The sequence below is a fragment of the Tenrec ecaudatus genome, chromosome 8 (genome assembly GCF_050624435.1).
Source record: "Tenrec ecaudatus isolate mTenEca1 chromosome 8, mTenEca1.hap1, whole genome shotgun sequence".
NCBI classification, from domain to species: domain Eukaryota; kingdom Metazoa; phylum Chordata; class Mammalia; order Afrosoricida; family Tenrecidae; genus Tenrec; species Tenrec ecaudatus.
In genome coordinates this window covers 17,034,708-17,045,084 of record NC_134537.1, presented here as the reverse complement: position 1 = coordinate 17,045,084, position 10,377 = coordinate 17,034,708, and the positions used below count along the sequence as shown (strand labels likewise).

The 10,377-nt window shown below is 37.8% G+C and overlaps 1 non-coding gene across 1 annotated transcript; it reads left to right on the top strand.

The window, feature by feature from the left end:
* Nucleotides 1-4,653: 4,653 nt before the first annotated feature.
* On the top strand, nt 4,654-4,785 carry LOC142455859 (small nucleolar RNA SNORA42/SNORA80 family). Its single transcript, XR_012785973.1, has one exon. It is a non-coding gene; the product is annotated as a small nucleolar RNA SNORA42/SNORA80 family (small nucleolar RNA).
* Nucleotides 4,786-10,377: the final 5,592 nt, after the last annotated feature.

Genomic DNA, 10,377 nt, shown 5'->3' with positions numbered 1-10,377 from the left:
CAGTCAGCTCTGTACCTTGGCTTGAGGCGTCAGCACAAGACTTGTTTTCTAGCCGCCTTAATACTTCCTTCTTAAAAGAAATCCTGCCGTTTAGAGGATTCATCTATTTCTGAGTGAATATAAAATGGATGAAAAGGGAAATAACAAGAGTGGGGGGAGCAACCCAACCACAGTACAATGTTTCCACACAATCCTACTTCAATTTTAACAATGTTTAAGAATAATGGGTTGTTATTGTTGATGACCACTTTCACTCGTACCCTTAGTTCTCCAAAAAGTAAGTGGGGATATTACGGATTCTTCTCTCATGATACACCTGCCTTTGTATCCTTCCCATTGCTAAGGAACGTGAGCTTCCCTTTCTCAAATGGTTAGAGATATCCTACAAGAGGTAGATGAGCCAACATTTTATGGTAATTGGGCAAGCGATTGTGAGGCTTGACAATTTGATGAATATAAAAATGAACTGCTCTGTAAACCCTCACCTAATTCATAGTAAATATTTTTAAACAATGTTATGCTTGACCCCATTGTTGCTACCACTCTGTCTATGCAAAGAGGGTCTTAATTTTATTCCCCCCCCCACCCTAATTTTATTTTTAATTTATTTTTTTACTGAAATTCTACTTTACTTACCAAGAAGTGAGCTCTCCTGCTTCTATGTCCAAAGTACACAAGACATCCCAACTTCTAAGGAGTATTTTGACTATACTTCTAACAAGACAAATTTGTGTTTTCTTTTGACAGTTCAAGTTACTTTCAATATTCTTCATCAACACAACTCTAATGAATCGAATCCTCTTCTGTATTTGACGCTCAATTTTCACATGTATATAAGGTGACTGAAAATATCATGACTTAAATAAGGGGCATCTTATTCCTCAAGATAACATCCTTGCTTTTCAACATTTCAAAATGGTCTCCTGCAGCAGATGTTCCAAACACAGTGTGTCCTTTGATCTCTTGATTGCTGCTTCCATGAGCATTGATTGTGGGTAGAAGCAAGATAAAATCCTTTACAACTTCAATTTTTTCTCCACTTATGATTCTGCCTATTGGTCTAATTGTAAAGGTTATGTTTTCCTTTTCACTGCATTGTAATCCATATTGAAGGCTGAAATCTTTGATCTTCATTGGCAAGTTTTTCCAAGTCTTTCTCACTCTCTATAAACAATACTGTGTCATCTGCACATTGCAGACGGTTAATAAGCCTTCCTCCAGTCATAATGCCACATTCTTCTTCATACAATCCAGCTTCTCTGATGAGTTGCTCAGCATACAGATTGAATAAGTAAGGTGAGAGGATTTAACCCTGATACACACCTTTCCTGATTTAAAATTTTGCAATATTTCTTTGTCCAGTTTGTAATACCTGCGTCTTGATCCGTGTACAAGTTCTGCATGAAGACAGTGAAGTGTTCTGGAATTCCCATTCTTCGCCAGGCTATCATAGAGTGTTATGATCCACACAGTTGAATGCCTTTGCATAGCCAATTAAACAGATGATCCATCTGACATCAGAAGTGATGCCCTTTGTTCTAAGTCCTCTTCAGCATATTTCTCTGTCAATAACTGCTGGGACTTTTGTTGGATGATCTTCAGCAACATTTTACTTGCATGTAATATGAGTGGTATTGCTCTATAATTTGAACTTTTTGTTGGGTTCCCTTTTGGGGGGAATGAGTACAAATATGAATCCCTTCTAGTCAGTTGGCCAAGTAGCTGTCTTCCAAGTTTTCTGGCATAGACGAGCTAGTGCTTCTAGTACTTCATCAGCTTGTTGAAACATTTCAGTTGGTATTTCATCAATTCCTGAAGCCTTGTTTTTGGTTAATTCTTTTAGTGTACCTTAGACGTCATCCTTCAATATAATTGATTTTTTTCATATGCTATGTCCTGAAATGGTGGAATTTCCACTAAATCTTTTCAGTACAGTGATGCAGTTCTATTTGTTCCATGTTCTTTGGCCCATCCTGGATCATTCAGTATTTTTTTCCATATAATCTTTCAATATTACAATACAAAGCTTGAAGTTTTCTTCAGTTCTTTTAGCTTAAGAATATGTTTAGCATTTTTGGTTTGCTAACTTGTACATTTCATTGCAATATTTGACTTGGTCATTTTGAGCTACCTTTTCAAATTTTCTCTTTACCACTTTGATGTCATCACCGTTTCCATGTGTCTCACCTACTCTATTATTAAAAACATGTAGCAGAGTCTCTTCTAATATATTCTTTGATCTTTGCTTTCTTTCCTACCTTTTAAATTCATGAATGATGTTCTTGATGTCTTCCCACAGTCCAAGTCTTCTGTCATGAGTGTTTAGTGCAGCAAATCTATTTTCTAGATTTTTTGAAATTCAAGTGGGATAGTCTCAAGGTCATATTTTGACTCTAATGGACTTTCCTTTTCCTCAGCTCCTGTCTGAACTTACAAATGATGTTAGTGCTCTCTTCCACAGCCTGCTGAGATTGAGTTTTTCTGTCATGGCTCTTACAGATAGTCCATTTGATTCCTGTGTATTTCATCTGCAGACATCTATGTTCTTAGATGCCTTTTGTGTTGTTGAAAAAAGGTATTTTTTTTAAGAACAAATGGTTCTATCATGTAATCTCCATGTTTGTATCTATCACCAAGACCTTGTTTTCGGTTTTTCTTTCCTCTTTGTTTCCCCCATTTGCATTCCAATTATCAATAATTATCAGATCTTGAGTGCATATTTGATCAATTTCAGACTGAAGATATTGGTAGAATTGAAATTCTTCAATTTCTTCATCACTAACATTAGTGGTTGGTGCATAAAATTGAAGACTAGTTTTATTCATTGGATTTCCTTGAACGCAGATAGATATAATCATATAATAGACAGACTTTTTCTTTGAGATAGACCTTGAAATATCCTGTTTGTTGATGAATGGAACACCATTTCTCTTGAATGTGTCATTCCCAGCATAGTAAATCATATGATTTCTGATTCAAAACTGTCAGTAGCAATCCATATCACCTCACTAAAATGCCTAGAATGTTGGTCTTTATGTGTTGAATTTTGACTGTCGAATTTCCTAGACTTAAACTTCAAACAGTCCAACCACCAATTACTGATTGATGTGTGCAGCTGTTTCTTCTCATGTTGACTGTGCTCCAGAAGCCATCACAGTCCTGAAAACCTTACTCCCACAGAATTTCTCCATCCATGTCATAACGGTCACCTCCACTCTGAGAAGCAGCTCTCCTTCAGTCATATTTTGAGCACCTTCTGACCTGAGGGGCTCATTGACCAACATGATCTATGACAGTTTTCTGCTCCTCTTAGGAGGTTTTCAGCACCTGACAATGTTTCAATTCGGTCTCTCAGGTTTTCCCTGCATAATTCCCTCTGACCTATGGGGTCCATCTGATAATGCTCTGCATCCAATTGTTAGGCCTTCAGTCGGTGACAATATTTGATACTATACAAAAGGTTTTCATTGGATAATTCCTCATAGTGGACAGTTGATTCTTCATTGTCTGTTCCTAGCCTGGAAGCACCGGTGAAACCAGTTCATTTTGGGTGATCTTGCTGGCATTTGGAGTACCAGTAACATAGCTGCCAGAATCTCAGCAACACACAAGCCACCATCATTCAACACACTGACCTAGGCGTTGTGGTTCTTTATCATAGTTATGTATCATAGTTTGTAGTTACATACATAGTTATATGAAAGTTTATAAAGTTATAGACTTTTCACACTTTTATACTTTTTGATTGGTCTTCTTGTCATGGATGCGCAGAAGAGAAGGTATAGCAACACTTGTCTTCTCTGGCCAACTTGATTATTGGTGATTCTGAACTGTGTTTTCAACTTTATTTTTACTGCTCATCTGTCAATTTTCCCTACTGTGGTGGCGTGGGTGCTGCTTTGCTGCGGGAAATGATGCCACCGGTATTTCCAAAGCAGAAGGGTCACCCAGGTTGGGTGTTCGTGGAATTTCCACAGTAAGAGAGAGCAGGAAGAAGGGTTGAGTAGCAGAAGAACACTATCTGAGATAGTGCTAGAAGATGAGCCGAGCCCTCCTGGGTCAAAGCCAGTCCAAATAGGATTGGGGATCAGCTACTTCTGCAACGTAGAGTCAACTTCAATGACTCCACGTGGCTGGAGCAAAGCTTCTGGAATCTTCATTACCTGATGGAGCAAAACTCAAAAATGAGAAGAAACAGCGGCAAGAAGCCATTAATAATCAGAACATAGAATTATCAAATATGAATTTAGGAAACTTAGAAGTTACAAAAACTAAACGGAGCACACAATAATTGCTATCCTGGGCGTCAGTGAGCTGAAATCATCTGACATTGGCTGTTCTGCATCCATCAGTTATGTGGGCTACTGTGTTGGCAATGGCTAGTCGAAGGCCAATGCTCTCACATGTATCATTAAAAAGAACACTTCAAGATCGTATCTGAAGTACAAGTCAATGATAGAATGATATTCACCTGCTTATAGGGAAGCCTGCTTACTATGACTATATTCAAATGTACACATTAACTAAGAATGTCAAAGATAAATAGAAAGTTTTTACTGACTTATGACTATGCAAAGACATTTGCCTGTGTGGTTCATAACCGGTTATGGGTAACACTGTGAATGATGGGAGTTCTAGAAAATGTGACTGTGTGCACGGGTTTGGATTTATGGCAGGTCCGACCCCATGGGCCTCTCAGAGTGTCCCATGGCAGAGCAAACTGTCACCCCAAACCATGACTGGCATTACTCCATGGGTTTTAGGCGCTGAAGTGGTGGCACAGTGGGAAAAATTAAAAGGAAAAAATTTTAAATTGTTCTCATGATATATATACATATATACATGATGCATACACACATATACACACATATACACAGATGTGTACATATATGAATCAATATTTATACATATATGTGTATATGTGTATATATGTAAATACATATATGTGTGTGTGTGTGTGTGTGTGTGTATAAAATCAAGGGACAGTAGTTGCAACTAACCAAGGAGCAATTGCCTGGTTTAAAATTTGCAAAGATATGCATAATACTTTCATAATATTATACTGAGTAAATTAGCTGACACTATGGGCTATATGAACAATGTGCCATCAGGATAACAGTAAGTCTCTGTGATGTGCAGATGAGACAGCGATGCTAGCTGAAGGTCAAGAGTATCTGCAGTACTTACTGATGATCAAGGGCAACAGGTCTGGTGTGGATCACGTGTCAAAATAAAGAAAACAAAAATCCTTCACAACAGACACACTAAATAAAATGACAATAAACGGACAAAATGTTGAGGTTGTCAGGGAATTATTTTACTTGAATCTTCCATCAAGGCGCTGGAAGTAAGTCAGGAATTAAACAATATGTTGTGTTGGGTAAATCTACTGCAAGAGAGCTTTATAAAGTGTTGAAAAGTAGAGATACCACTCTGAAGACTGAGGTTCACGTCACCTGTGCCCTGCTGTTTTCAGTCGTCTCACATGCACATGAGAATTGGACAATGAATAATGCAGACCCGATAGTAATGAATGCCTTTGACCAGTGCTGTAGACAAAGAATACTGACTATGACATGGATTGCCAGAAGAGTGAACAGCTCTGTCTTAGAAGAAGCACAGTCACACTATTCCTCGGATGTGAGGTTGGGGAGACTTCCTATCAGATATTTTTGGACATGCCATTCGCTCATTAGTGGAATCAGTCCCTGGAGAAAGGCAGCCACCCAGCGTAGCAATCACATATTTTCATTCCTTACTTTTTTTAAAAGGCTCACCTTCACACCAGCATATTTTAAATACCCATAGTAAAGTTCATTTTACCATACATATAACATTTAGTAAGAATTATCTTTGTAATGCATATTTATTTATTTTATAAAACTCATTATATTTCTGATCAAGCACAATATTTTTATTCCCTTGTTACTTCAGTGAACAAACAGAGAACCGTGCCACACAGCCAGAGTGACACACTGTCGTTCATTTTCACTTTGTGCTCTTCCTCAAATCACCATGAGCTAGTAAGAGTGAATTATGTTATTCTTGAAAGCATTCAAAGAGCTGAACATAGTGTCAGAGCTGCTCCTGTAAGTTCAGAAGAAGTAGAAAGGTGTTTTTCAAAGATGAATGTAATAGGTTCAGAGAAGAGAAGTCGCCTTACTGTTTCTGCTATGTCAGACACAATGATTTTCTTCTAATCAGCCTGCTTCTAAAGAGTGGGGAGCCCTCTCCTATAGTGAAAAGACTAAAGATAGATCACGCAGCGATGATGCTCAGATAAAAGCAAGTCATATTGCAAAAGAGGGCACCGGTGAAGAAGCAATATGGAAATATCTTAATAGGTTTACTGTTTTCCCCCAGATATTATTAAATACCTTTCATTAATATTTTAAAACGTTCTTATAATTTTGTTTTGTATGCCTCTTATATTGTTCTTATTTAAGCATTAACTGTACTAAATAATAAATTACTTTTCATATGTCATTTTTTATACTTAAAATGGACATTAGGGTAGGGAAATGATGGTTAAATTATTTGAATCTTACCACATCATATTTGTTAGGGAAATGATCAGTAAAAAATCTCAGCATGATGGAATGACAGAACTCAAACACTAGGTTCCCCAATATAGTCGCAAAGGCGAAGGTATTACAGAACTAAGTCATTTTGCTCTGTTGTACATCAGGGGGCTTTGAGTAAGAACTGACTCCCCAGCACTTAGAACACACTACTTATATCTATATCTACTTAGAGAGATAGAGTTGTTGATTTACTTATGACAAGGAGTTAGCTCATGCAATTGTGGGACTGGTAATTTTCACATTTATAAGTTGGACAATAGGCTTCATCCTCCTTCAGACTTGCATTCAAAAATCTGTAGGTCACACTAAGTTGAGAGAAGAGGAAGTATGTTCTGGTAAAAGATGTTTATGCCCCTGGGTGGTCCAAATGGTTTGCATGGCCCTGCTAATCTAAGGACGGCGGGTTAAAACCCATACAGTAACATCGTGAAGGTAAGGCTTTGTGACGCCTTCTCCTATGTTTGCTAAGTAACTATGCCCCATGGAACAGTTCTACTCTCTAACACGTGGGTCTACATGAATTAGAATGGACTTAATGACACCAACCAATGTAAATTACTTTATAACAGCAACTAGAATTGCCATATTTTAAACAACTCGGTATCATAGCCTCACCAAGTTGATGCAGAAAATCAAACATCCCAATTAGCATGTTTCCTTTAATCAATTCATCATTTCTTCTTTATTTCCTTCCTTCCCCCTCTCATTTTATAAATTTTAATGGAGGCTCCACTATGCACATCATTTTCAGTTAGGTAGGTATCAGTTGGGATTGTAACCACAAACCAAATTTATAAGATTGGTTCACATAAGTAAATAGGTTAACAATGATAAAACAGGAAGAAGAAGACAAAACAAGTTAGTTTAATGATGTCCACGCAGATTTTCTCTCATTAAGTGGATTTCGTGTGAGATAACATTTAAGGTAAATCTGGAAAGATGAATTGTAATTTTTCAGAGTAAGAAATCTGTGGATGAAGAAGTTTGCCATTAACAGGGCTAGCAGGCATTATTGCAGGGACCAATGTGATTTAGAGGGAAATTTTAACCAGGGTCCTGTGTCTAGCATGTCAGAATCAAAGTAGAAAATGGCATGAATGGGGTTTCCAGGTAAAAATACAGGGCACCCAGTTATATTTGAATTTCAGAAAAAATAGCAGATATTAATGGGACAGATTGTCCAACAGTCTAAGCATGGCACGAGAATGGAGAGGAAGAGAAAAAACTTGATGAAGAAGATGCTGGAAATTGTTTTAACAGCTTCCCTTTCGGAGATCAGTTAGATTGAATTTGAACAGATGAAAGATATGATCCAATTTATTGTTTTGAATTTTCACTTTGAGGCTCCGTGGGACATAGACTAGAAGGGTAAGATTAGAGGCAGGAGGACAACTATGAGGTTATTGAAGTAGTTCAAGCTTTGGACGATGGCAATGAAAAACCAAAATGCCAAAGTCACTGCCATTGAGTCAATGTTGACTCATTGACACCCTGTAGGATAGAGTAGCCCTTCCTCGATGCGTTTCTGCGACTGTAACTCTTTGTGGAGCAGAAAGCCTCCTCGTGGTGAGTCACTACTTATTCATGGGAATAGAGTTACTAGGACTTGGATGAGTGGTATAAGGGAAACAACACTATCTAAGATTCCAAGGGATGGAAACACCATGTACTAAACCGTGGAGCCCTAGCACTGTAACAGTTAAGCACTGGATTGCTAACCGGAAGGTCTGCAGATCAAAACTCACCAGTGTCTCCACAAGAGAAGGACCTAGAAGCCTGTCCCCACAAATCTTAGAGCCAAGAAAACCCGCCGGGGGCAGTTCTGCTGTCTTATAAAGTCACGGTGCATCAGAATTGACTCAACATCAAGATTCAAAAACATGAATAAGCCAATCTTTGGGGGATAATTTTAAAAGCTTGTATGTATCCATGTTTAATTTGGGACATTTGTAAGCTATTCAAGTATAGAAGTCAAGTCGGCAGATGGAAATATAGGTCTGTAACTGAGAAAAGAGCTGTGAGCTAAAAATGTAAAAAATGTGTTCAGGCAAGTTATATGATACCAGAAGGAACAGAATCAATTGCTTTTTTTCCCTTTGGCTTGTTTTAAAACACACTCATTTTTGTTCATTCTGATTTCATACCTGATGAACATTACAGAGTTTATCAGGTTTAATTCATAAAATATTTAAAGAAACAGTTCCGAAGGCAAGTTACTGTACAAATGGCCACTTACTATCTTTTGTTTTTCATTCCTTCCCATGTCATTGGGTGATCACAGGAAGCAGGGTCCTCAATTCGCCATCCCATCTTCCCCACCCTTCTCTTGTACTTACCAGTGCCTCTGGCTGGTGATTCCTGAGGTGGATGCTAGGCTTCTTGGGAGAGAATGGAGGCGGGACGTTTTCGATTTTTGTAAGACTTTTCAATCTGCAGGTCAGAGATGATTAGAGAGTCAACGAGGAGGAAGAATTTGAGAGCAATTTCAGGTGTCTAATTGTCAGGATCTGAACGCAGATTGAAAATGAGCTATATGAACAATGAATGGCACACAACAGTTTCTTCCTGCTTTCTCTTCCATGCATTCTAGAGCTAAAGCAAAAAAAAAAAAAAAAAAGGATTTCTGAAAGAAAAAAAATGTGCCACTCACCCAAGCAAAGGGGCTAGATTACTTTAATAACATAAAATTTAGCAGAGTGAAAATGCAGGAATTTAGAAGTATTGGATACCACGGCTGGATCCAAACTTAGGGAAGACCACATGCCTCCTCATTGAATCTAGATTGAAATAAGGCCAGTCGTTTCCATTGTATCTTGGAAAGGCAAGAGATGATCATCACATTAAAATAACTCAAAACAAAATAAAATGAAATGCCATCAATTCTGATTCCTAGCAACTCTCCAATACAGAGCAGAGATGTCCTATGAAGTTTGCTAGGCTATAATCTTAACATGAGCAGTGGCTGGTAAATGCATACCACCACAGTTTTTGGTTAGCATCAAAACACTTCATCAAAGGAGCAATGGCCGGCTCCTCCTAAGATCACTCAGTCTAGGGCCAATCCAGGATATGACCATATGTGATTGGGGAATATAATAGTAGGTTAGGTGTTGGGCTGATAACCATAAGGCCAGCGGTTGGTACCCAACAGTTGCGCTGGGGAAGAGAGATGAGGTAGTCGGCTTCTCTAGAGATTGACAGCCTCGGAAATTATAGGAATCAGTTCTGTTCTGCCCTACAGGGTTGCTATAAGTCAAAATTGACTTGATGGAAGTAGATTGGGCTTCACAAATAGTAAAAGCAGTATTTTCAATCTCACCTATTTTTGTTGATAAAACACTAAGTTCTCATAAAGGGTTTTTTATCCATACTGCCAATATTGTGAAAAGCTAAAAAGGGATAAATTTTATTATCTTTTTAAAAACTTGCCAAAATATCTTTATTAAATGGAAATGTTGGGATTTGTGTATTGTAAGTTGTTTATGTTAACATAACATAAGGAAGGAATACCAGCTTTAAAAATTCATTTTCATTGAGCATACCTGTAGCACATTGTATAGAAAAAGCCCACCAAAAGCTCATTAAAAAACATTTATCATTTGAATATGCAGATGGGTGGCAAGCATTACATTACCTATTTTCTGCGTGTGTTCCTACTGTGAAATGAATTAAGCTGCTTAATTTGACTTTGTTCTTTCACATGAAAACAGCGCAGATGACACAATAGCTTTAAGGGATTCTAAGTTGAACTGTAGGAGTCATAATATTTAAAATGTAGATAATAAAATAATAT